General features: G+C 37.5%; 1 long non-coding RNA gene across 1 annotated transcript; it reads left to right on the top strand.

Annotated features, from left to right (window-relative positions):
- On the top strand, window positions 1-26,699 carry LOC143664868 (uncharacterized). The gene is made up of 3 exons (XR_013166639.1): window positions 1-1,996; window positions 3,269-3,405; window positions 25,365-26,699. It is a non-coding gene; the product is annotated as an uncharacterized LOC143664868 (long non-coding RNA).
- The last annotated feature ends 1,052 nt before the right edge of the window (window positions 26,700-27,751 follow it).

The raw sequence follows: 27,751 nt of genomic DNA, 5'->3' as shown, positions 1-27,751 counted from the left end.
GCTTTCAGTTTCATATTCTCAGAACTGCTATGGGTTCCAGAATATGCTGGTCACTTTGCCAGAGCTGGCCAGCTATCTGCTGGCCTGTCATGGGGTTCTTACCTCGTGGAGCATTTCTTGATTTTTCTCCAAGTACTTGATTGGAGACTGTGTTCTGGGGCCAGATACAGCCTTGACTCTCAGATTCCGTCTGCCAATAAACTGTTGCTATGAAGCAAGCAATCATAATGTAAACACAACACATGCCTCATTACATTATTTCTTTTTAAAGTGACTCTCTCTTACTCTATTTTGGTCCAGCAGAGTCCTGTACACACTTAGGTTCACCTAATAACTCGAGAGTGGTGGCGTTGTAAGCAGTGTTTGCCTTCCTAGGCTCCAAGGTAAATGGCATCCATTGTAGTATGCGTTTGCTCCCCTCATCCAAATGCTGCCATACAAAAGTCCACCCTACACAAATGTTTACTGAAAAAGAAAAATCAAAATAGGGTTTGGAATCCAGATTTTAAACATTCTTTCTGTGTGATTGTGGGTGAGTGACATTAAGAGAGTCTCAGTTACTTAGATTAATCCTGTTAATTTACTGAGAACTGTAAGAACTGTGAGGTGTATGAGCAAGACTTGCATGAAGCCATTCCTGCTGACTTTGAAGTTTAGCAATGTTGATTTCCACATCATTTATCATTGTCTTCTCACTCTCCCAACCAACATTTCATGTCCATGGTTCCATTCTCCCTCTGCAACTGTAAAAAACAGTAGCAAAATCTGAAAGAAGCAAATCTGAAGTTTTCAGGAAATAGGATAAAAATCATAGGAGTTGAAAAGGCACAAAGTAAAAAGTAAGACTGTAATTGTGCTTTTCAAACTTCCCAACAATCCTGGTATGTGAATGATAGTTCTGGTTGCTTGTAGATCCAGTGATCTACAAGGAAAAAATGACATTCTTAGGTCATGAAGAATGCCACAACCTTACTACTAAGTTGTTTATCTGAGCCTTCCTCATTTCTCAAACCTTGACCATCAGACAGCTAACAGTTATCTCAGGGATTCTCCTTTTTCTCCGCTTGCAACTGACTGAGTTGTTGGGAACAGGAGAAAATGCTGGTTGAGTTTTCACATTTTTCTTGGAAATGCATTAGATTCTTATTCATGCATGGTTGTTCAGCTTCACACTGAGAAGAGAGACAGGAATTAACTTCTACCTGTCCTCTCTACAGCCTTTTATCTGTTGCATATGAGGCATAAATTCAGGTCTCATTCAGTCTTTCTCCCTGTGGCAACCACATGAGCAAAGAAGACATGAATTTTAGGAGAAAAGACAAGAACAGAGCAGAAGATTTCATGAGCTCTCAGAGAGTTTGTCTCCCAGACCCCAGACTTTCTGTTCATGCATCAACAAATTTCAGAACTGATCATGACACTGAAGAATTCTATTCTCCAAGGAATTGGTGAGTAATAAAATATTTATGAGTATAGGGAAGTCAATTGGAGCCAGCAGTTTGGAAGTTAGGAAGCTATGATGACAGGAGAGTAGGATAACTCATTTATGGTTTTACTAAAACACCCAAATTATGGAAGATCTTAACCAAGCATTTTGATATGTTTATGCAGTGATATTCATAATTTTTTGCCTTCCTTTTGTGCCTCCATCTCTATGTATAAGAATATATGTTATGGAGTTTATTCCATCTCAAATTTAGGTTATTCTATAGTCTTATATTCATATGTCTCCCCACCCAATTATGAAGAGACACATTCTGCATTCCAATTCTGCAAAGTTCTACCATTTTGTTTCATGTTGGAGATGATTCCTGTATGACTCTCTTCACTTTTGTTTGACCAGGTGTATTTCCAAGACCACATGATATCTGAGGCCAGTGTATACAGAGCAGGAGAGCTCATTGCTCTTTCAGGAGCTCATGTTACCATAAAATGTGTGTGTCAGTTTCCACATTGAGTAACATGAAAATTCAATGGAATGATCACAGATCCAAAGGTAAGAAATAAATTCTTAAAGGTCTGTAACCATAATGTTCCCATTGCATTAATCAGATTAATTATGTTATAATTAATCAATTATAAAAGGAATATCATAAAGGTATGAATAGAGGAATCAGAAATGGATGCAACAAAAGTAGGAACTTTTGGACAAAAAAAATGTTGGTCTCATAATAAGACCATGAACTATGAACAATGGTGAATGGATAGAAAAATGAAGAAAGCCTGTGGTATTTATGAAGAAAATTAGTGCTTCACATGATGAAGGGGTATCTGAATCAGTGTATGTAGGATTTTGGAGGTTTAAGCACTCCAGCTCTACATATCTAAACGTTATAGTGAAATAGAAAATTATACTTTCCAGTTATAGAAAAAGGTAGTGGCAAGGAAAATGTTTCTGCTGCCATTAAACTACTGATGTGCATTTACCTCTTGGAATAGCCATAAGTGTGTGATATGTAGGAAAGGCAAAATTTCAAGGGGAAGAACTTGGGTGAACTCCAAAAGCTGATGCTTTAGTTCAGGAAAATATGGCAATTTTAAGGAAAGGAAAATATCTTTTCTGAGAAGTTACTTATGAATCAACAAGAGACAATACACATCAGTAGCTGGCTGTAAGCCCAAAAGTCTTGGGCACCTCTAGAGGATGTAAAAATAAAGGAAAGTAAAGGACGTGGCCAGGATTCAAGAGGTAGCAGACTTTCCTCCACTTGGATAATGTAGAGGACATGGGACACCTCGATGTGGGAGTTTGCAAGATTTATTTGAAATTAATGATGCATACTTTGAGACTGACCCCATACTTTGTTGCCCAGGATACTAATACTGGGTCTCAACCCAAGATATTTATCACCAAGACTATGTCTTTGATTTTTCATAGTACTCCTTCAAGGAAAACCTCAACATAACTTAAAATGAGAATATAGTGTTTCTTTAAAATTCCTTTGGTAGAAGACACTTAAACTTGACCTTCCATGAAACCATTTGTTGTTGATCAGTGTGTATAGGGCTGAGTAAACTCCTGTCTTGCCTTGTCTGAATACCGGTCTATGATCAGTGATCCCAACATTCCTGGTTCCAGAATGTGAGAAAACACCTGTATGGCACGTTGTTCTACCATAAGATTGTGTATGTTATATCCTTTGTACCTTACTCATGGTAGAAGAATAAGTTTTATTTCATTAGAAACTATAAAACAGACCCAAATTGTTTTGGTCAAATACAGATATTAGACACATCATATAAGAAGTACATAAGCTTTCCTTGACAGTTTTAGCTGGAATCCATGAACCATAAACCTGACCTCGGGCCACTATTCTCCATGGTCAAAGGAAGATGAATGCAGGAGGGAACCATCTGGTCTGGAATGACTACATGACTTGTCTACACTTCCTGCCTCTACTGATGGTAAGTGTCCCCATGTGACTTTATTGTAGCTTATGGAGAGTGATCAGAAATGAACTGCTCTACAGCACAAAATGTTTTATGCAGAACTTATCATAGTGACACCTCATATTAAAAATGGAAAGTCTAGGGTGGGCCACAGTGGCTCAGCAGGCAGAGCTCTCACCTGCCATGCTGGAGACACAGGTTGAATTCCTGGTACTTGCCCATGCAAAAAAAAAAAAACGAATATTTTGTATGAGATATTTAAGGTGGAGTAAGAAAGTCTAACATAAAATTAATTAGCATTTCTGAAGGATAAGAGAAAGAGAATGAAAGAAAAACTATATTTGGGTGATAATATTTGCAAATTTTACAGACTAGTTAAAGATGCTGCAATGCAGATTCAGATAATCTAATAAATACTAAATTCACACATTACTGGCAATACAAAAAGAAAAGTCAAAGTTAAATGATAAAACCTGGAGAGAGAAAAAGGGATCAAATGAGTGGCTTAGCAACAGCAAACATGGAAACTAGAATGTGAAAAACAAATGCAAAACAATTGATGTTCTAGTATTCTATACCTGAAAAAGATATCTTTTTATAATTAAAGTGAAATAACATATTTGTGAAGCAAATAAAAATCTAGATTGTTCATCAGTAGTGGATATTTCCTAAAAGAAATCATAAAGACTATATACATCTGACATATAAACAACTCCCATGTATGGGAGTGTAAAATGTCACAACAACTTTGGAGACAGTTCAGCAGTTTGACTAGCATGCCATACCCTACCCTACAATCTAGCAATTGCACTCCTTTTTATATTCCCAAAGGAGTTGAAAATTCCTGTGTATATATATCTCATAATGAGATTGCTGAATCATATGGCAATTCTGTACTCAGCTTCCTGAGGAAATACGAACCTGCCTACCCGAGTTGTTGATCAATTCTACCTCCACACCAACAGTGAATAAGTGTATCTTTCTCCACCTATTCTCCAGCACTTGGTAATTTTCTGTGATTTTTTTGTTGTTGTAATTGCCATTCTAGCAAGTGTGAGATGATATCTCATTATGGGTTTGATTTGTATTTCCCTTAAACAAGTGAAGTTGAGCATTTTCTCATATGTTTTTGATCCATTTGTAGTTCCTCTTGAGAAGAGTGTCTGTCCATGTCTTTCATCCATTTTTATTTAAGCTGTCTGTTTGTTGTTGAGTTGTGGGATCTCGTCATATATTCTGGATATTAAAAGCCATACAATATGTGGCTTCCAAATATTGTCTTCCATTGCATAGGCAGCCATTTTACTTTCCTGAGAAAATCTTCTGATACACAAAAGTGTTCAATTTTGAAGAGATCCCATTTATATTTCTTCCCATTATATTGGAGGAGGTAGAATTGTTCAACAACTCTGATAGGCAGTTTCGTATTTCCTCAGGAAGCTGAGTACAGAATTGCCATACGATCCAGCAATCTCATTACGATATATAAATACAAAGGAATGGAAGCCAGGGATGTAAACAGACATTTGCACATCAAGTTTTCTGGTAGCATTATTTATGATTGCCAAGAGATTGAAACAGCCCAAACATACAGCAGTGGGTGAGTGGATAAACAAACTGATACAGTAAGAGGTAAGAATAGAATAAAGTCATGAGTATGCAACAATTGGAATTTATATTTCTTCAATCATTGATTGTGCTTTGGGTGTAAGGTCTAGGAAACCAGTGCCTATCACAAGATCTTTGAGGTATTTCCCTACCTTTTCTCCTAAACATTTTATTTTCTTAGCTCTAATGTTTAGGTCTTTCATCCACTTGGAGTTTATTTTTTATTAAATGTGAGATAGGGCTTTTCTTTCATTCTTTTGGTTATGGATATCCAGTTCTTCAAACACCTTTTATTGAAGAGACTGCTCTGTCCCAGTTGGGTTGGCTTGACCACCTTATCAAAGATCAGTTGTCCATAGATATGTGGTTCTATTTCTGCATACTCAATTCAATACCATGGTCTGCATATCTATCTTTATGCCAATACTGTGCCGTTTAGACCACTATAACTATGTGATATATTTTAACATCAGGTGATTTGAGAACTCCCACTTCATTCCTCTTTCTCAAAACATTTTTAGCTCTTTGGGTCACATTGCTCTTCCAAATAAATTTGGCTATTGCTTTTTTCTATTTCTGCAAAGTAAATTGTTGGAATTTTAATTGGCACTGCACTGAATCAATAAATAAATTGGGATAGAATTGGCATCTTAACTATATTTATTTTTCTAAACCATTAACACAATGTGTACTTCCATTTATTTAGGTCTTCTTTGTCTCTTTTAGCAATTTCCTTTAGTTTTCTGTATATAAATCTTTTGTGGTTTTGCTGAAATTTATTCTTAAATATGTGATGCTTTTGGTTGCTATTGTAAATGGAATTTTTTTCTTGCTTTCCTCCTCAGATTGCTCATTACTAGTGTAAAGATACATTACTGATTTTTGCATGTTGTTCTTGTATCCTGCTGCTTTTCTGTGTTCATTTATTACTTCTAGTACATTTTGACACGTTTTAAAATATTTTTATTGATAAATCTTAACATACAAGCATTCTTAACATACAAACATTCCATACATGTTGTACAATTAATGGCTCACAATATCATCACATAGTTGTGTATTCATCAACATGATCATTTTTAGAACATTTACATCATTCCAGAAAAAGAAAGAACAAAAAATTCATCCAACCCATACCCCCTACCTCACCCTCTCATTAAACACTAGTATGTCGAGCTACCCAATTTATTTTAATCTTTGTCCCCCCATCATTTGTTTATTTTTATCCATATTTTTACTCATTTGTCCATACCATAGATAAGGGGAGGGTCAAATACAAAGTTTTCACAATCACACTGTCTCATTGAAAAAGCTATATCATTACACAATCACCTTCAAGTATGACACTACTGGAACACAGTTCTACAGTTTCAGGTAGCTCCTCTAGCCACTCCAATACACCATAAACTTAAGAGGGATATCCACATAATGCATGAGAATAACATTCAGGATAAACTCTCAACTCTGTTTGAAATCTCTCAGCCACTGACACTTTATTTTTTCTCATTGCTCTCTTCCTCTTCTGGTCAAGCAGTTTTTCTCAATCACTTTATGCTGGGTCCCCGCTCATCCTGAGATTTCTGTCCCACATTGCCAGGGAGATTTACCCTGCTATGAGTCATGTTCCTTTGGGGTGGGGGGAGGGGAGGGCAGTGAATTCACTTGTTACATTGGCGTAGTGAGAGAGGGCACATTTGAGGGTGACTTTTAGGCTTAATTTAAATGGTCTTAGCTTATCCTTTACAAGAATAAGTTTCATAGGGGAAAATCCCATGATCAAGGTCTCAGCCTATTGAATTGGTTGTCTCCAGTCCTTGTGAGAATATCAGAAATTCTCCAAATGGGAAAGTTGCATATTTCTTCCTTTCTCCCCAGTGCCCCAAGGGGACCTTGCAAATACTTCTTTATATTCACTGCCCAAATTACTCTGGGTTATATCAGGGCATCACACTAACCTGGACAAACCAACAAAGTCTCACACCCTATCCAAGATTCCATGTACTTATGGTGTTCAACTAAACTGACCATACAAGTCAAATTAGGAAATGCACTACCCAAAATATAAATTTTGCACCAAATAAACATCTTTCCCTTTGATCTCAGACAGAAATTGATGTTTTAAAATATGGACAATATCATCCTTTACCCTGTATTCTGATTTACCTTATTTCGATCCAGAGCAGCTTCACTCATATCTCTGCTCAAAGACAGATTCCCTTTTCAGATTTTTAAACAGTTCCTCTATGGGATACTTCTGACTTTCATAGGTTGAGGGCTCTAATTCTCAGTCTCAGGTGTGACATAAATACCCAAAGTTTCTAGGTATTTATTGACAAACAGCTCAGCATCTCAGAGTTTAGAAATAACAGTTACAACATGTAAATATATGCGACTGCTGTAAGAGCTTACAATCTAGGACCCTTTACAATAGACCCCAACCTGATAACCCATGCTCTTGACTAATTCACTGCGTTTTTATACTATAATTAGTCCATATGAGTGAGGCACGATAATATTTGCTTATTTGTTTCTGACATTTCATTCAACATACAGTCCTTAAGGTTCATTCACCTAGTTGCATGCCTCACAACTTCATTCCTTCTTGCAGCTGGTCAATAGTCTATTGTATGTATATACCATAGTTCTCCCTTCTATTCCAGTCACTGTACTTTTAGGCCACCTCCACGTACTATAGTTCTAGTAGCTCTGATGTACTTGTTTTTTCATTTTCTACATAGAGAATCAAGTCATCTGCAAACAGTGAAAGTCTTACTTCTTCTTTTCAAATTGGATGCCTTTTATTTCTTTTCCTTGTCTAATTGCTCTGTCTAGCCCATCCAGGGCAATGTTGAATAACAGTGGTGACAAGGCATCCCTGTCTTGTACTTGATCTTAGAGGGAAAGCCTTCAGTCTGTCCCTATAGATACGATGTTAGCTGTGGGTTTTTCATGTATGCCTTTTATCATTTTGAGGGAATTCCATTGTATTTCTACACTTTGAAGCATTTTATCAAGAAAGGTTGTTGAATTTTATTAAATGCTTTTTCTGTATCATGTAGCTTTTCCTCTTTGATGTATTGATGTGGTATATTACATCACTTGATTTTACTGCTTTGAAATAGCCTTGCATAATTGGAATAAATCCCACTTGGTCTTGGTGTGTAATTCTTTTACTGTGCTGCTGGATTAAATTTTCAGGTATTTCATTGAGAATTTTTGCACCTATGTTCATGAAAGAGATGCTCTGTGACTTCCTTTCCTTGTAGCACCTTTTTCTGGCTTTGGTATTAGAGTAATGTTGGCTTCATAGAATGAGTTAAGGAACTTTCCGTCATCTTCAATTTTGAATCTTATCTTTTCTTTTTTTGTCAACCTAGCTAAGGGCCCATCAATTTTATTGATTTTCTCAAGAACAAACTTCTGATTTTGTTGATTCTGTCTGCTATTTTCATGCCCTCAATTTCATTTATATCTGCTCTAATCTTTGTTATTTCTTTCCTTCTATTTGCTTTGTGGTTACTTTGCTGTTCTTTCTGTAGTTCCTCCAGGTAAACAGTTAATTCCTTGATTTTGCTCTTTTCTCTTTTTTTAAAAAAGAAATAGGCATTTTAAGGCAATACATTTTCTTCTGAGCACCACCTTTGCCACATTCCAAAAGTTTTCATATTTTGTGTTATTATTTTCATTTGCTTTGATGTATTTACTGGTTTCCCTGGTAATTTCTTCCTTGACCACTGGTTGTTTGAGATGGTGTTGTTTAGCCCCCTTATATTTGTGAGTTTTCCAGCCTCCCCAGTTACTGATTTCAAACTTCATTGCACTGTGATCTGAGAAAGTGGGGATATAGTTTCTTTACACCCCTGATTAAATTTATTTCTAGATTTTTAATTCTTTATACTTTTTTATATATTTTTTGGGTCATAGATAAAAGGATGCTAAGCTTTAACATTGCACAGAATTACTTCATAAGGACAAGCCTGAAGATTGAGGCCATGTCCTTTTAATTGAGAGTACCTAATGCTTGAGAGAACATGAGGAAATCCTCAGATGGGGAAAATTAATAGCTCTATATTTTTTCCCATTCTCTCCAGGGGTCTTTGCAAATATATTTCTGTTCCAAATACTCTGGAATGTATCAGTGTATTAGTTTAACCCGTAAAAGTAAACAAGACCTCATTCCTTTTTCTACATTCCATGTAATTAGGTTGCTAAACTAAAATAACCAGACAAACTAAATTAGATAATGCACTATAGAAAAATTCTGGACCAAATCAATGTCTCCTCCTTTTTTGGTCTCACACAAAAATTGAAGTTTTAAAACACAGACAATATCATTCTTTAACATGAATTCTGATTTACCATATTCCTTTCCCCTCATCTCTTTTTCAGTTTCTTTAACTGTTGCTATATTGAGTAATACTATCAGAACAAGAGAACTATAATAATGAGTCTCAGGTATCACAGAGACACCCAAAATTCCACAGAGCTATGGGTTGTAAACAAAGAGCACAGCATCTCAGAATTTAGAAATAAAAGTTAAAATTCTGGAACAGATGTGACTGCTGCAAGAGCTTACGGTCCAGGTGCCTTTACAATGATCCTTTTTGAACATTCAATGCTTCTTGATCATCGACTATCCAATCTAGTCCCATCTGCTATCCCCTGATATGTTTGGTTGTTGAATCAATTCTCAGAGTTTGCTTATTAAACTTAGTTCATATCAGTGAAAAAATGAAATATCTGTCCTTTATTCAGGCATAATTCACTCAATAAACTGTCTTGTAGGTTCATTCACCTATTACATGTGACACACCTTCCTCTTGCAGCCCCACAATATTCCAGTATGTATATACACAACAGTTCACCCTTTTCTTCTTCAGTTGATGTACCCTTAGGTCATGGCCACCCATTGAAAATTGTGAATAGTGCCACCATAAAGAACAATGTGAAAATGTCTATTCATGTCCCTTCTTTCAATTCTGCCAAGTATATATCTAGCAACTATCCTGCTGTCTCATATGTCAACCCATACTGAGCCTCCTGGGGAACGATGACACTGCCCTCCAGGGGGGCTGAACCATTCTCCTTCCCTAACAGCGACTAGGTATATCTCCCCCTACATATCTTCTCCAGCACTTGTATCTTTCTGTTTATTTTTTAAACAGTTATATTCACACACCATACAATCCATCCTAAGTTCACAATCAATGGTTCCTTGAATAATATAGTGATGCATCTATTACCACAATCTGCATGAGAGTATTTCCATTTCCCCTACAAAAAAGAAGAGGTGAAAAGGAAAATAGAAGATAAACTGCAACAAAAATGCCATATCCTGCCCTTATATTCCCCTCTGTGATTTTCTGTTGGTATAATCTCTTTGTTACAATTAATGAAAGAACACTACAATGTTACTGTTTACATAGCATCTAGTTTGCATTAATTATACTTTTTTACATACCATCCCATTTTAACACCTTGCAATGATGACTTTCATTTGTTCTCCCTCAAGTAAAGACTTTTTTATTGGCACATTTATTCGACATCATTGTCCACTTTAGGTTTCACTGTACTTTATACAGTCCCAGTTTTTATACAGTATCTGCAGTTATACAGGACCCTAGCCTTCCTCTATTAACCACGCTCACACTTAGATTTGTGCAGTATAATTATAATATTGTGTTACCATCAAATATTAATGTGCTATCTGCTTCTGGATCTTTAAAATCAATTCTGTTGAACCTTCTGTAGTCCTTCAGAATCAAGTCTTTACCTCTTTCTATCACCTGATAACCTGTGTTCTCAACTGTAATTCTCAAAATATTCTCATTATAGTTACTTTGTATCAATGAGAACGTACTATTTGTCTTTTTCTTTATGCCTTACTTCACTCAATATACTGTTCTCAAGATTCATCCATATTGTTGTATGCACCTTGACTTTCTTCTGTTTTACAGTTGCATAATATTTCACTATATGTATATATCACAGTTTGGTTGTCAGGATATATGGGCTGCTTCCATCTCTTGACAATTGCAAATAATTACACTATAAACATCAGTGTGGAAATGCTCATTCATGTTTCTGCTATAATTTATTCTAAGAATATACTAGTAATGGGTTTGCTAGATTATACAACAATTCTAGACTTAGATTCCTGAGTAACTGCTAAACAACTGTAGAATTGTACCTTTCTATAGTCACACCAGCAGTGAATGTTGACTCTATACCATCTCTAGGAATTGTAGTTTCCTTTTCTTTTTGTTTTATTGTGGGCATTATAGTAGGTATGAGATGATATCTCATTGTGGTTTTGATTTGTATTTCCCTAATACCTAGTGAAGTTGAGCATATTTTCATTTGTTTTAAAGCCATTGGTACTTCCTCTTTGGTAAAGTGTCTGTCAATGTCTTTTGCCCAGTTTTTAATTGAGTCATTTGTCTTCTTGTGGAATTGTAGGGTTTCTTTTTGTATTCTGGATATTAAACTCTTATCTGATATGTGGTTTCCAAATATTGTCCCCCATATTGTAAGCTGTCTTTCCAGATAAAGTGCTTTTATGTGGAAAAGTGTTCAAGTTTGAGGAGATCCCATTTGTCTATTTCTTCTTTCTTTGCTTGCACTTTGGATGAAAGGTCTAGGAAACCACCTCATATCACAATATTTTAAAATATTTTCCCATATTTCTTCTAAAAGTTATATGACTTTAGCTGTAATATTTAGGTCTTTCATCCATTCTGATCTAATTTTTGTATAAGGTGTGTGTGGTTGGGGTCCTCTTTCATTCTTTTGGATATGGATATTCAGTTCTTCAAGCATCATTTGTTAAAAGGCAGCTCTGCCCAGTTGAATTGATTTGCCTGCTTTATCAAAGATCAATTTACATAGATGAGAGGGTCTTTACTTCAACATTCAATTTGAGTCCTTTGTTAATTTTATCTATTATTTTGCCACTACCATGCTGTTTTTACCACTGTTGCTTTGCAATGTGCTTTTTTTTTGTATGCTATATGACAGGATCAATTTTCATTATTTTTTCATGCAAGTATTCCAATTTTGAAGCAGCATATGCTGAAATTTTTGTTTGCTTGTTTTTTGGGTAGTGCATGGACTGGGGATCAAACTCAGGTCCCCCTAATGGCAGGTGAGAATTCTACCACTGAACTACCCTTACACCTCCTGCAATGTGCTTTTGAGTCAATTGGTGTGAGACCTCCCATTTCTGGTGCCTTGCATTCTGGCAGCTTTAGCAAACTGACGCATCATCCTTGTGGGTAAGCTTTCAATATGATTTATAACCTTAGTCGACATAGCTATGTGCCATAGCAAAGAGGGTCTATTTCTGAACATTCAATTCCATTCCATTGGTTAAAATGTCTACCCTTGTGCAGTGTATCATGCTTGTTTTTACCACTATAGCTAGTTTAAAATTAGGAAGTGCGGGTCCTCCAACTTTCTTCTCTCTTTTTAAAGATGCTCAGCTATTCAGGGATGCTTAGCCATCCAAAAATTTTGATGATTGGATTTCCATTTCTGCAAAGTATTCTGTTGGAATTTTTATCGGGTTTGCATTGACTCTGCAAATAATTTGGCAGGAATTGACATCTTAACAATACTTAGTCTTCCAATCCGTGAGAAATTAATGTCCCTTCATTTATTTAGCTATTCTTTCATTTTTTTTTAGAAAACGTTTGTAGTTTGGAGATATAGTTTCTTTACACCCTTGATTAAATTTATTTCTAGATGTTTAATTCTTTAGTTGCTATTGCAAATGGAATTCTTTTTGCTTTCTTTCTCAGATTGCTAATTACTAGTGTTTAGAAACAGTGGTGATTTTTGTTTGTTGATAATATACCTACCCTCTTTTCTGAATGTGTTGATTAGTTCTAGCAGCTTTGTTTTAGACTCCTTAAAATTTCCTTATATAGGAACATGCCATCTGCAAACAAATTCTACCTTTCCAATTTGAATGCCGTTTATTTGTTCTCTTGCCTAAATGCCCTTTAGAACTTCCATCACAGTATTGAATAACAGTGGTGACAGATGGAAATCCTCGTCTTGCTCAAGATGTTAGAGGGAAACATTTCAGTCTTTCTCCAATGTGTATGATATATGCTGTGGGTTTTTGATATATGCCCTTTATCATGTTGAAGAAGTTTCCTTCCGTTTGCAGTTCTCAGACTGTTTTTACAAGGAAAAGATGTTGCCCTTTGCCAGAAGCCTTTCTGCATCAATTGAAATGATCTTGTGTTTCCTCCCTTTGTTTTGTTCATGTGGTGTATTACATTAATTGATTTTCTTATGGTAAATCTCACTGGCATACATTTGGATAAAACTCATTTGGTCATAGTTTATAATTCTTTTAATATGCTGCTGTTTTCTATTTCCAATTATTTTATTGAGGCTTTTTGCATGTGTATTGATAACATAAGTTGGTCTGCAATTTTCTTTTCTTGTAATATCTTTACCTGGCTTTGGTATTAGGGTGATGGTATCATACAATGAGTCAGGGAGTGTTCTCTCTTCTCCAGTATTTTCAGAGAGTTTGAGCAGGATTGGTATTAATTCTACTTGAAGAGACTGGTAGAATTAATCTGTGAAGACCTCTAGTCCTGAGCTTTTATTTTGGGGGAGGTTTTCGATGACTCAATGTGTTTACTTATAAATGGCCTGTGGAAGTCTTCTATTATTTCCTCTTGAGTAAGCATACATTGTTCAGATGATTCTAAGATTTTATGCATTTGATCTAGGTGGTGTAATTGGCATACAGCTTTTCATAGTGCCCTCATGATTTTTTCCATTTTTGTGTGGTCAATAATAATTGCTCCATCGCATTTCTGATTTTAATTATTACCCTATTCTCTCTTTTATCGTTCGTCAGTCTAGTTTAGAACTCATGAACTGTATTGGTATTTGCAAAGAAACAACTTTACTTTTTTATTAATTAATTACTTTTTTATATTTTAGGCAATTTCATAAAGGTATATTTAAACACAATATAACATATCCAAAATATACAATGAATGGGTAACAGTATCATCATATAGTTGTGCATTCATCACTACAATCAATTTTAGAACCTATTCATTACTCCAAAAGAATAAAATTAATAATAAAGGGAGCACCCATATAATCCCATAACCTTTATCCCCTCTTTTTTTGTCTTTATTTTATTAATCTAATAAAATATTATTTTATTAGTCATCCGCCCATACACTGGATAAGGGGGTTGTCAGTCACAAGATTATCACAATCACACAGACACATGATAAAAACCATATAGTTATATAATCATCATCAAAGATCAAGGCTGCTGGATTATAAGTCAACAGTTTCAGGTATTTCCTTCTAGTTATTGTAATACACTAGAAACTAAAAAGAAATATCTATATAAGGAGTCAATAAACATAATCATTTGTTCAATCCTAAAATCTGTTACACATTTTCCCTCTAATTTGAAAATTCTCTCAATCTTCAGTGATATTTGGACCCTTTACAATTTTAACTGCTTCGTGATGAAAAATGGTGTCAACTATATGAGGAAGAGGAGTGAAACTGAGTATGTTCTTGGAGAGTCTGGTACCTGTGGGTATTAGGTCTTATGTGGCAAAGGAACAATCTGAAAGCCTTAATTTTCTGAAAAAATAAGCTTACTAACAAAAACTTTTGAACAGTTTTAGATAGAGCCCAGGTATTCTTAGGGTTTCATGAGTCCTGGTGATTGGGGCTTGGCATACTGTGGCAATATGCAATATCTGGCTGAAGCTTATACAAGATTAACTTCCAGAATAATCTTTTAGCACTATTTGAAATCTCTTAGCCATAGAAACTTTGTTTCATTTTCCCCACTTTTGATCAAGAAGACTTTCTCAATCCCATGATGCTCTGGCCAGGCTCATCCCTGAGAGTCATTCACCACATTACCAAAGAGACTCATTCCCCGGGAAGATATGTTCCACATAGCGGGGAGGTTAATGAAAGTATTTGCAGACTTTGGCTTGGAAAGATACCAGACACATCTGGGTAATGAACGAGGACCTCTGGAGGTGACTCTGTCTCATGGCAAGGCACACGGCCAGCATGTGCTTGTCCTTTGCCCACAGGTTTCATTGCTTTCTGCATTTGACTGTAGTGCCTTCTTTATGTCCTGGAGATCCTCTCCTAGTTTCTCTGGGTGTTTTCAATCTAAGCTTTCTCAGCTTTTAATCTTGTTTGTCCTCTTATAAACGACTCCAGTGAAAAGGATTAAAACCAACCTTGAGTGGATTGAGTGACATCAGCCTAACTAACCTAACCAAAATATTCCATCCACAACAGGTCTGCACACACAGGAATCAATACAAGAACATGGCATTTTCTGGGTACACAACAGCTTCAAACCAACACAATCCATCATCTGGACCCCAAAAAGACATGTTCTTTCCATTGGCAAAATACATTCATTCTATTACAATATCACAGAAAGTCTTAGATAATTTCAGTAACAACGTGAAATGAAAAGTGTCATCAAAATAAATGTGATGGTTAGGTTCATGTGTCAACTTGGTCAGATGTTAGCATGTTAATGCCCAGTTGTCTAGTCAAACCAATATTGACCTATCCACCACTACAAGGATATTTCACGGCTGGTTCATAAATCAAAGTCTGGTTTATTAAATCTCAGCCAGTTGATTGCATCTACAGCTGAGTACATCTATGATCAACTAATTGGAGCATCTCCCACAATGAAATGGTCCAATCAGTTGCATTTACTCCAATCATTTGGAGGCTTTAAAGGGAGTGGTCATAAATTCAGGAATCAGAAGAGAATTTTTGTTTCTACTTCAGCCAGCCAGCATCTCCTTTGAAATTCATCTAACACCTTCATCATTGTTGCCAGCCCATGGCCTGCCTTATGGAATTTGGACTCTTGCATTCCCATGGATGCATGAGACACTTTGATAATCTTATATTTACAGGTGTCTCCTGTTGGTTCTGTTCCCCTATAGAAAGCAAATAATACAATCAGTTACATATGTGTTTTATATGGGGGCAATATTCTTCTCTGGTTGTGGGTCTGTGAAATTTAGAGCAGGTTATTTGCTTCCAATTTACAAAGTAGAGACAGACACACAGTGGGCATTCTCATTTCCATAGGGAGATATTGATAGGAAAACACTGCTTACCATACCAAAATCGTTCCTAAAATTTGCAAGGTATACTTCGTTAGATTTCCAAATCTGAGTGTCATATATAGAATGACATTCTATCCTTCAGGTTTGAAAGAGCAACAGTCCCACCCTTCACAAGGGCTTGCACAGCAGCCTTATTCTCTTGAAACACTGAGGCACTGAGGTTAGGGATCCAACATCTCCAAACATTGGGGAGATGGCCATGTTCTCAGCCCTACTCTCCTCTACCATCTGAGTGGGAGCCAGACTCTATGTGATCTCCAGGACACATGTTCTACAACCTTAAAATAGTGAGGTAGTAGCCAAACTTTCTTCAATCACCAGGAAATGTGCTCCACCCACTTTGAAGTTTGGGCTGGTCCAAGGATTGCCTCAATCCCCCAGGTTTCTGACAGCCCTGGGGTGGTAACACTCTTCCTGACCAATGGGGTGGAAGGTCAGCCCTCTGCACACTTCATGACATACTCACCTTTTCCACAAACGTGTGGCTCTGCTTCCTTGGCCAGAGGTGTTCTAACTCCAAATCTCAGCTTCCATTGTTCTGCCTTTTTAGTCATTTTTCTTTCACTCTGTTCCACATCGACCCCACTGCAACTCTAACCATTGTGTACATTCTAACCCTCTTTTACCCACTCCTCCTACATTCTACAATGAACAAGATCTCTGCTGCCTCACCTTTCCCTTTGCCCCATATTCCATCCACTGTCAGTCATCTAACACTATAAATTTCTACCATATACCTTGACCAAAAATGGCAAGGCTCTAAATTACTCTTAAATTTTGCACGTTATGCACACAATATTCATCAATTTATTGTTCTTTGCTTTCAAGTACATTGAAGATATTGCATAGTTTACACATCAAAGATTTTTGCCAAGTCTATCTGCAACATTTTTCCTATAGCACATGCTCATTTTCTCTCTATCACATTTTGAAAATTCTCGACATATTTTAAACTCTTCATTATCAAATCTATTATTACACAACAGTAATCTGTTCAGTAATCTTTGATGTTACTATTGTAATTGTTTGGATATACCAGAAACTGTACCCATATATATTTTCAGACTTAATCAATAAATGTTGCATGTGTACTGACTGCTCCATTGATTAGATCAACTGTTTCTCCCTCCCTTTCCCTTTCCTAGGGCCTTCCAAATGTCTGAGACACAGCAATCTCAATATTAGACCAATTAATATCCATACAATAACTGCTAAGTGTTCAAGTTCTGGAAGAAAAATATGTATGTCTCTCACTTTATAAAAAAACTAGAAATGTCTAAGCTTAGTGAGGAAAGAATATAAAAAAAACAGAAATTGGTTAAGAGCTAGGCATCGTGTACCAAACAGTTAGCCAGGTCATGAATGCAAAGGAAAATATTTGAAGAAACTTAAAATTGTTGCATCAGTGAACACATAAATGATGAGAAATCAAAAAAACCTTGTTGCTGATATGGAGAAAGATTTTAGTAGTTGGAATAGAATATCAAAGCAATCACCACATTCTCTTAAGCACAAGCCTAATCCAGAGGAAGGCTCTGACCCTTCAATTCTTTGAAGACTGAGAAAGGTGAGGAAGCTTCAAAAGAAAAGTCTGAAGTTCATTCATGAGATTTAAGGCAAGACACTTTCTCCATAACATAAAAGTGCAAGATGAAACAGCCAGTGCTGATGTAGATGCTGCAGCATGTGATCCAGAAGATTCAGTTAAGAACATTAATGAAGGTGACTACACTTAAAAGATTTTCAATATACACTAAAGAGGCATCTGTGGAAGAAGATGTCATCTAGGACTGTCTTTGCTAGAGGGAGAAAGTCAATATGGCATCAAAACTTCTAGGGATAGGCTAACACTCTTGTTAGGGGCTGATGTAGATGGTAATTTTAAGTTGAAGTCAATGCTCATTCACTATTCCAAAAATCTTACAGCCCTTAAGAATTATGCTGAATCTACACTACCTGTGCTCTAGAAATGGAATAATAAAGCCTGGATGAGAATATATCTAAGTACAGTATGTTTACTGCATATTTTAAGGCCACTCTTGAGACCTACTGATCAGATAGAAAAACCATGCCGTTGAGGATATTATTCCTCATTGACAATGCATATGGTTACTCAATAAATCTGATAGAGATATACAATGAGATTAATGTTGTTTTCATGCCTGCTTTGGGATTAGTTTGCTGTTCTTTCTCCAGTTCTTCCAAGTGGACAGTTAATTCCTGCATTTTTGCCTTTTCTTCTTTTCTGATATAGGCATTTAGGGCAATAAATTTCCCTCTTAGCACTGCCTTTGCTGCATCCCATAAGTTTTGATATGTTGTGTTTTCATTTTCATTTGCCTTGAGGTATTTACTAATTTCTCTTGCAATTTCTTCTTTGACCCACTCATTGTTTAAGAGTGTGTTGTTGAGCCTCCACATATTTGTGAATTTTCTGGCACTCCGCCTATTATTGATTTCCAATTTCATTCCTTTATGATCCGAGAAAGTGTTGTGTATGATTTCAATCTTTTTAAATTTGTTAAGACTTGCTTTGTGACCCAGCATATGGTCTATCTTTGAGAATGATCCATGAGCACTTGAGAATAAGGTGTATCCTGCTGTTGTGGGATGTAATGTCCTATAAATGTCTGTTAAGTCTAGCTCATTTATAGTAATATTCAGATTCTCTATTTCTTTATTGACCCTCTGTCTAGATGTTCTGTCCATTGATGAGAGTGGGGAATTGAAGTCTCCAACTATTATGGTATGTGTGTCTATTTCCCTTTTCAGTGTTTGCAGTGTATTCCTCACGTATTTTGGAGCATTCTGGTTCGGTGCGTAAATATTTATGATTGTTATGTCTTCTTGTTTAATTGTTCCTTTTATTAGTATATAGTGTCCTTCTTTGTCTCTTTTAACTGTTTTACATTTGAAGTCTAATTTCTTGGATATTAGTATAGCCACTCCTGCTCTTTTCTGGTTGTTATTTGCATGAAATATCTTTTCCCAACCTTTCACTTTCAACCTATATTTATCTTTGGGTCTAAGATGTGTTTCCTGTAGACAACATATAGAAGGATCCTGTTTTTTAATCCATTTGCCTATGTCTTTTGATTGGGGAATTCAGTCCATTAACATTTAGTGTTATTACTGTTTGGATAATATTTTCCTCTAACATTTTGCCTTTTGTATTGTATATATCATATCTGACTTTCCTTCTTTCTACACTCTTCTCCATACCTCTCTCTTCTGTCTTTTTGTATCTGACTCTAGTGCTCCCTTTAGTATTTCTTGCAGAGCTGGTCTCTTGGTCACAAATTCTCTCAGTGACTTTTTGTCTGAGAATGTTTTAATTTCTCCCTCATTTTTGAAGGACAATTTTGCTGGATATAGGAGTCTTGGTTGGCAGTTTTTCTCTTTTAGTAATTTAAATATATCATCCCACTGTCTTCTAGCCTCCATGGTTTCTGCTGAGAAATCTACACATAGTCTTATTGGGTTTCCCTTGTATGTGATGGATTGTTTTTTTCTTGCTGCTTTCAAGATCCTCTCTTTCTCTTTGACCTCTGACATTCTAACTAGTAAGTGTCTTGGAGAACGCCTATTTGGGTCTAATCTCTTTGGGGTGCACTGCACTTCTTGGATCTGTAATTTTAGGTCTTTCATAAGAGTTGGGAAATTTTCAGTGATAATTTCTTCCATTAGTTTTTCTCCTCCTTTTCCCTTCTCTTCTCCTTCTGGGACACCCACAACACGTATATTTTTGCAGTTCATATTGTCCTTGAGTTCCCTGATACCCTGTTCCAATTTTTCCATTCTTTTCCCGATAGTTTCTGTTTCTTTTTGGAATTCAGATGTTCCATCCTCCAAATCACTAATTCTATCTTCTGTCTCTTTAAATCTATCATTGTAGGTATCCATTGTTTTTTCCATCTTTTCTACTTTGTCCTTCACTTCCATAAGTTCTGTGATTTGTTTTTTCAGTTTTTCTATTTCTTCTTTTTGTTCAGCCCATGTCTTCTTCATGTCTTCCCTCAATTTATCGATTTCGTTTTTGAAGAGGTTTTCCATTTCTGTTCGTATATTCAGCATTAGTTGTCTCAGCTCCTGTATCTCATTTGAACTATTGGTTTGTTCCTTTGACTGGGCCATATTTTCAATTTTTTTAGCGTGATCCGTTATCTTCTGCTGGTGTCTGGGCATTTAGACAGATTTCCCTGGGTGTTGGATCCAACAGTTTGGAAGATTTTTCTGTGAAATCTCTGGGTTCTGTTTTTTCTTATCCTGCCCAGTAGGTGGTGCTCGTGGCACACGTTTGTCTGTGGGTCCCACCAGTAAAAGGTGCTGTGGGTCCTTTATCTTTGGAAAACTCTCGCCGTAGGGGAGGTTCACCAGCCTAAGCGGCTTGGAAGAGTGCCAAGCGGCCCGGGGTCCGAACGCGGGGAGTGTCACCAGCCGCTGCAGCCCGGGAGAGCACTGGTCCGAATTTCCTAGTTGGCCCGGGGTGCCAAGCATGGCGGGAGGGCGCCAGCCACCGCGGCCCTGGAGAGTGCACCATTCCTAGGGAGTCACGTGTTTGGAAGGGCCCCCCCCCATCACCGTTCTCCGCGGCCTGGGGATTTCCGATCCAATTCTCTCAGTTGGTCCAGGGGGCCGCACGTGGTGTGGGCCCCAGCTGCAGCGGTTTGAGGGGACCGCCTGTCCAATTCTCCCAGCCGGCCCGGGAAGGGGGAAGGGAGGGACTCCAGCCGCTTGCCACCCCGCCCGGTGAAGCCCGCGCCCCTCGGCGATCTCACCGGAGCCGGTTCTCTCAGCCAGTCAGCCGTTCCAGGATGGGGTATGCTGTCTTTTTTTCTTCATGCCTGCTAATACAGCATCCACTGTACAACCCATGGATTCAAGAGTGCTTTTTATTTTTCATGTTTTATTATTTAAGAAAGACACTTTGTAAGGTTATGGCTTCCATCTGATGCATTTGGGCACAGTAAATTGAAAACCTTCTTGAAAGGGTTCAAAATTCTAGATGCCATTAAGAACATCCATGATTCATGATTAGAGGTCAAAATATCAACATCAACAGGAGTTTGGAAGAAGTTGGTTTCATCTGTTGTGCATCAGGTTTTAGACGGTAGCTGACTGAAAAATCAGAGAAACTGAGTCCGAGTTAAAAAATTTTATTGTCCCAGGGCAAGGTTCCCATGTCAGGGTGCTCAGGATGTGGGCCGGGGAAGTCGCACCCCCCTAGGAGCAGCGGGGCTAGATATAGGCTATCTAGTGGGGGTGCTGACAATGCCTATGGGGCCTCCTGTGGTAGGTTAGGAGTTTCGTGCGCTTTAGGGCTGAGGGCATAGCTATGGGCCTTGGCTGGGGGGCATAACTACGGGCCATGTGCAGTGGGCATAGCTACGGACTGTGTGCAGTGGGGGGCCTTTGTTTGTCAGGGCAGGTCCTGATTGGCTGAGTTTGAACAGCTGTATGCCCGGATGTTCACGGGTTTTAGTTCCAGTGGGGGCCTTCCAGCCAGAGGCTACCGGGCCAGGCCTTACATTCTGGATGACTTTCAGGGGCTCAAGACTTCAGTAGAGGAAGTAACTGCAGACGTGGTGGAAATTGGAAGACAACTGGAATTAGAACTGGTACTTGAATATGTGACTAAATTGATGCAATTTCATGAAAAATGTGAATGGACTAGGAGTTACTTCTAATGGGTGAGCAAAAAAGTGGTTTCTTGAGATGAAATATACTCTTGGTGAAGATGCTGTAAAAGTAATTGAAATGACCACAAAGGGTACAGAAGAATATATCCACTTACTAGATAAACCAGTGGCAGGTTTTGATTGGATAGACTTCAGGTTTGAAAGAAGTTCTACTGTGGTTAAAATTCTATCAAACTGTAGTACATGTCACAGAGAAATCTTTCATGAAAGGAATAGTCATTGATGCAGCAAACCTCCTTGATGTCTTATTTCAAGAAACTGAAAACTTGCCACCAGCATCCAAGCCTTCAGTAGCCACCGCTCTGAATGCATAGTAGCCACCACATCACAGCAAGACCCTCCACCAGCAAAAAGATTTTGCTCACTGATGGCTCAGATAATAGCATATTTTAACAATAAAAAAGCATTTTAAATTTAGGTGTGTACATTGTTTTTACAAATGTAATTTTTTCACACTTAGAGTACGAAGTATTCTAAACATAAATTTTATATGCACTGGGAGACCACAATATTCATTTTATTGTGTGAACTGGAACTGAACTTTCCTTATCTCTGAGGTATACCTATGGTGTCTTTGTTAGCTGTTGAACGTTTAGAAGGAGTGTTAAGGGTGGTAAGTACTATATATTTAAGGAATTTCTGAGTTACCACTACTCTCCTATATATGAATGTGTTATAGAGGTGTCCAAGCTCATTTTGGCTTTGTGAGTGTGAATATCAGGTAATCATGTCTTTGTGAATCAGTGTGTGCATGTCAGCCTAGTCATTATAAATGTCAATGTGCATTTGCTTGTGGTGAAAATGTGCATAAATGTAGTTAGGAAAAGTGAATATTGGTTTGTGTGTGTGTAAAAATGTGAGTGTATATAACTATATTTAAGTGAGAAGGTGTGCATGTATTTGTGTGCTTTTCTATCTAAGAGAACATGTAAATATGTGTGTGTGTGTGTGTGTGTGTGTAATGGGTCTATCCAAAGCATGCCTATAATCCCCACCATGGAAATTAAGGGCCAATGCATGGTAGCTATGGATCAAACGTTGATATGTTTGTAGGAAAAAAAACATATTTAATCTGAATTTATATTTCATAAGTCATTACAAAAAAAATACTCATTACTGAAAATTCAGAAAAGGCAAATGTGGAGAACTTGAGTAACCATATATTTTAGTTTGTAAGCTGCCATAATGCAATATACCAGAAACAGGATGGCATTTGAAAAGGGAATTTATTAAGTTGTAAATTAGAGTTCTAAGACATGAAAATGTCCAAATTAAGGCATCCAGAGAAAGATACCTTAACTCCAAAGAAGGGGTCAATTGAAACTCAGAGTTTCTCTCTCAGCTGGGAGACACATGGTGACATCTGCCAGCTTTCTCTCCCAGCTTCTTGTTTCATAAGGCTTCCGTGGGGGCATTTTCCTTCAGCATCTTCAAAGGTCTCTGGCTGTGTGTGCTATAGTGGCTCTAACACTTTTTCCAAAATGGTTCTCTCTTAAAAGGCTCTGGTAAGTAACCCCACCTTGAATGGGCGGACACACATCTCCATGGAAACCATCTAATCAAAGTTACCACTCACAGTTGGCTGGGTCACATCTTCATGGAAACAATCAAAGAGCTCTCACTCAGCTATACTGAATAAGGATTAAAGGACATGGTTTTTCTGGGGGTACATAATAATTTCAAACCAGCCAACCATATCCTTACCCTTGAATTCACTAAGTTGCATTGGCTTAGCACATAGCTAAAGAAATTTTAAAATCTGCCTCTTAAATTATATGATTTAAGGGTTTTTATTTTAGAGTAATTCTTGTAGATTTCTTTCTATGGATATTATTCTTTTTAGACATCCTTTCACCATGAGGGTGTCAATATTGGCAAAATATGCATTTCCAGAAAACTTCCATATAATCTAATGTTCTAAATAAATCCATTTTTTTCTGATTTAAATTGACATTATGTAATTTTTATATGCATCTCATTGAAAATTTTTCTGTAATATTTTATCTGATTCCATGTATCTGCTCTAAAATTATGGTACAACTTAATGATTTTAAGATTAGGAAATGATTCAATTTGGGGTAGTAAAACTTTTCTGGGAAGCAGATAACCAGTGTGATTTGTGAGCCTCTCTACCAGTCCCTTAAATACCAAACGTCATCATTTGTGGCAAGTCTTCATTTGAAACCTTGCCAGCCTTCGGGAATGACGGTAAAAGAATAGAGTCTCCAGAACATTCTACTTCTCTTTTGGGGGATGCCAACTGGAAACTTGTGATTGTTCTTGGTAATTAGCAATTGGGAAAAATAATCAGCTCCCTGAACCTCACTCTCATGGCTGTCACTGGTGAGATGATAACTGCAGTACTGCAAGGGGAGGTCACAGAGTCACGGTCCCTTTTCTTGGGCACTGGTGTCCTCCCTCCCATGTAAACACTGTGTTGTGACCCCAACACATGGAGTGTACTGTCCAGGCAGGGGGAAGATGTCGGGTGAGCACTTCTGTCTCATTCTATGGGAATAAGCCATTAGGGTCTGGGAAGGTCGTTATGCTTGGAAAAGGGATTCTTCCAGGTTTTAAATCCATCCCATTCCAAAGCCGCATAGGAACAGGAGTAACACGTGAGGCATGCTCTGAGAATTTAGGAGGTTGAGGACCCCCAACCCCACACCAGTCACTGATTCCTCTTTATGTGGCTTTGTGCATCCCTCCAGGACAGAGACTGTGGATGCTTATTCTAAGTGATGATAAATTCTGATACTTACAGTGGCTAAGGGTTGTAGTTCTTAAATTAATCTGCTATTCAATCTATCTTGCCAGAGACAGAAACAATTTCCAGGATTCCTAGAGATTTGCTAATATAATAACAACTCCTTGCTTTATTAACATGTAAAATGAATATAAAAAGTCATGTAATCCATGCAAAATAGGTCATCTGAATATCAATTACAAGAATAGAAATATGTTCTCTAACTCTGTAGGTGTGCAGTGATTATGAGAGAGTCGGCAATTTTCTCTAGAAAACATCCATGGTCTTTAGATTGTTATGAACTTTCTCCTGACGTTAGAGATGCAACACTTAGAAAAGGGTAACTATATGATTATGAGTTATTTCTAAGTGGGAGCTCTTGGTAAGTGAAGAAAATAGGCTCTCAGTTAACATGATGCCTGCCTCCCTCACCTCCTGTCCCCATGGAGGAAACTCTGTGTAAGAAGACAAGTATTACTAAGTGAGAACTGATGGGATGTCCTCCAGGGATTTGATAACAGGAATGGTCTTCTTATCACAGATTATATTTGGAATCCTGGAAAATTCTTTCTTCTTTGTCACGACATCAAGTTCTTCACTAAGGTCCGCAGGTTTGATTCTCAAGAACCTCACTATAGCCAACTCCTTGGTCCTTCTCTCTCAAGGAATACCCCAGACAATCAGAGCTTTTGGGTGGAAAGATTCACTCAATGATTTTGGATGTAAACTTGTTTTCTGTGTCTGCAGAGTGGCCAGGGGTGTGTCTGTCGGCAGCGTCTGCCTCCTGAGTGTCTTCCAGACCATCCCAATCAGCCCCAGGAACTGCAGGTAGGCAGAGCTGAAGGAGAAAGTCCCAAAGTACGTGGGCTCCTTGAATATCCTCTGCTGGACTCTGCACATGCTGTTAAGTATCATAGTTCCCATGAGACTGAAGGACAATTGGAGGAAGGAAAATAAGTGATTATGGATGCTGTTTTGCTGTATCTTCTAAAAAAAAAAAAAACACCAACTCACTGTTTACAGCACTGATAATTTTCGCAGATGTTCTGTGCTTGGGGCTCATGCCCTGGATGAGCAGCTCCATGGTTTACACTTTGCATAGGCACAAGCAGAGGGTCCAACACATTCATAGGAACAGTGTCTCCCCCAGATCCTCCTCTGAGTCCAGAGCTACCAAAACCATCTGGAGAGCATCTTTGCATCTTTTTACACCCTCTCCTCCACCCTTAACATTCATTTGGTTTTTATTAATAACCCCAGTTGGTGGCTGGTGCACACCTCTGCATTAATCACTTCCCAACAATCAGCCCCTATCTTCTCATGAACCCTCACTCCAGTGTAAACATGCTCTGCTTTGCTGGGTAAGGAATGCAAAATACTGACCTTTGTGAAATTTGTAAATATTATGTATTTGCACAATTCAGTTACTTATTCTCATCATTTTCAGGAACCAAAGCATTACTATGGTGCAATCTCATCCTACAAAACAGTGGTAAACAGGAAAGACTGGGCTTCTGCTCCAAAATAAACATCAAATCATAAGAGCAATTTCAATGAAATTGTATATTATATTATGTCAATACTTAATTAATTGAATTTACATTTATACCTGCAGTGAAGGAATTCAGAGTTTATTATTAATGTGAGGTCCTGAACCATTCTGAAATACGATAAGTCTATGAGTGATAAGCCTATCCTTTTAGGAAAGTTTCTCAGCAATTAACTAGGCTTATTATTATACGGAAATTTACATGGGAATGTGGGATGGTTGTTGATGAAACAGAAGAAAAATATATTTCCACACAATAATGAGAAGCATGGGGTAAGCTTAAGGGTGTATTCAGCTTCAGAGAGTAGGATTTGCTTGGCCCAGTTCTGAGATTTATTTGTTACATCCTTGAGAAATGATTATCATTTGAAACATGATGTTGTTATGGGTAAAATTGTGTCCCTCCAAAAAGATATATTTAAGTTGAACCTCCATTTCTTCTGAATGTAATCTTATTTAGAAATGAGGTCTTTGAAGATCTAATCAAATTAAAATGGGGCCATACTGAATTAGCATGGGCCCTGATCCATGATGTCTGGTGTCCTTATAAGAAAAGAGGCATTCACACAGAGGGAAGGCAGCCACGGGAAGACCCAGACAGAGCTTGCAGTTATGCTGCCACGAGGCAAGGAACCTGCAGCCAGCAGAGGCTGGAAACAACAAAGAAGGATTTCCTTCCCTGAAGCCTAATAGGAGAGAGCAGGGCCTACCAACACATTTATTTTGTATTCTGGCCTCCACAACCATGAAAGAATAAATTTCTCTTGTTCTGAATAAACCAGTTTGTGGTCATTTTTAGGGTAGTCTTAGAGGAATAAAATTGTTATCAAGTTAAATTATTATATTTTAAATATTTTTGTGTAGAAATGGCCATATTGAACTTGAATGAACAAAGGAAAATATAAAAAACAAAACAAAACATGTTTTGACTGATATTTAAAAGATGTAGGAGTTAAAACGTTTAACCTAAAGCTTGCAGACATGAGTCTAAGAGGAAATGCAGACTTGAGCTTTCAGGATCTGGAACCTCAACAGAAGCTGAGATATGCAGATATAGCACAAGGAGGTGTGGAAGAGACTTGCTTAAGGGAAATTAACATCCTAGGCTTAGAAATATTTACTTCCAGGAACTTGTTTTTGCATTATATAGCTTTTGCATGGAAACAACCTTTATCACCTTTCTTGCTAGTATATAATTTTGTACTTGGCTGAAAATAAACTTGTCTGAAGACTGATGTCTCCAGATCCCCTGATCCCTTTCTGTCTCTCGTTTTACTTTAACATTCCTTAGGGTCATAACTGCGGCCAACAAAAAGACATCATGAATATGTTGAAAATTAAAACAAAACAAAACATGATTAAAATGGTTAACCCTTCATTTCCCCCTTCTTTGAATAGTATGCGTACATTTCGAGATAAAACAGAGTGCTTACTTTTCAGTGTATTAATCCCTGCATACAAGAGATAGCTAACAAGGCCTTGGGGTTAAAGAAGAAACAAACATTCTCTCCCTCTCAGACTGTCCTCCAATTAAGCAGATAACAATCTCCTCAATTTCTTGCCGCCACTCTGACGCCTGCTGCTC

Source organism: Tamandua tetradactyla, chromosome 20, assembly GCF_023851605.1.
Source record: "Tamandua tetradactyla isolate mTamTet1 chromosome 20, mTamTet1.pri, whole genome shotgun sequence".
Lineage (NCBI taxonomy): Eukaryota > Metazoa > Chordata > Mammalia > Pilosa > Myrmecophagidae > Tamandua > Tamandua tetradactyla.
This window is presented reverse-complemented; position numbering and strand designations above follow the sequence as displayed.